Source organism: Pteropus alecto, unplaced genomic scaffold, assembly GCF_000325575.1.
Source record: "Pteropus alecto unplaced genomic scaffold, ASM32557v1 scaffold72, whole genome shotgun sequence".
NCBI classification, from domain to species: domain Eukaryota; kingdom Metazoa; phylum Chordata; class Mammalia; order Chiroptera; family Pteropodidae; genus Pteropus; species Pteropus alecto.
In genome coordinates this window covers 17817749-17819055 of record NW_006436811.1, presented here as the reverse complement: position 1 = coordinate 17819055, position 1307 = coordinate 17817749, and positions in this window count along the sequence as shown.

Here is a 1307-nt window from a genome sequence, read left to right as displayed (position 1 = left end):
ATGTTCACCAAGATCTTAATTATAACTGGAAGACAATCACAGTGGTCAATTAAATTTATAAAATCATGTTTATTGGAGCTACTTAAAAAAAAAAAGTCTATGAGATGCCTTAGTATGACACATACATGTCAGATAACAGGAGAGAAAGACATGATATTCATGAGTGACCTGGTGAAATACCTGTCCAGAGGACTTGACAAGATAGACCCTCTAAAATGAAAGACAGTTTTTACATATTGCAGTGATTATGACTAAAAAAGGAAACAATTGTTAATGAAATTATTTTTAATTTTAGAGGTAATAACACTCATATATGAGTGTATTTCTATGGCTCATTAATGAGCAAAGTATTAACCTGCCATTTTGAGTAGCACTCAGGGCAAGAGAAGGCCCTGTATCGACTTCTGGCTGCTACAAAAGCTATTTTGTGACTTTCCTTCATGATGAAAGAGATTCAGATATAATCTATGTATCTTTGACAAATATAGTGTTGAAAAGAACCACTGTAGAGCCTTAATAAGAGAAGCACTAAACAGACTTCTAGAGTTTTGGAGAAAGGCCATGTTCTTTTACTACAGTTTCAAAAACTAGGTCCTGTCTTATTATTGGAATCTAGTAGAAAATATATATTAATCATAGAATCAAATAAACTTCTGATTTTAATTTGGATCCTATCTGATCCAACATGCTAAAAAATTGGTCATGCACAAGCATGATCCCTCTTGAAGTGGAAAATAGCATATACACAACCATGTTTGATTAGGTAATCATGATAAAAATAAATTACATGGCATGTTACTTAGCATACGGCTAAGGCTCCCAGTACATCTGATCTTGCTATATATCTCCTTTACTTCATTCCACAGCAATGGGCTCACGGACAATTTCTCAAACCAATGTATTTAGGAAGGGAAAAAAAATAATTACAGATGGTGTTGATTAATATGCTGGCATCAATGAAAACATGTGGTGTAGTATTAACATTCTAATTGAAAATGTTCCTGATACACAGCAGTGAAAGAAAATATCTTCTTAGGTAGAACTTTGAGTATGGCATCTGATTGTCCTGTTTTAATTGAATTGTCACAGACTCACATAGCCTGCTAAAAATTAACCCTATTAAACTGAGAAAAAATAGTTTTATACATTAATTATTAAATTATTAGATTAAAAATATCTTTCTGCATATTTCTAAATGTATTGGTTATCTAGCTGACATACTATTTTTAGTTTTGTGGATCTGCAAATATTAAAAATATATAACATAATGTATAATACAACAGTTAAACAAATTCCATTATTATTAA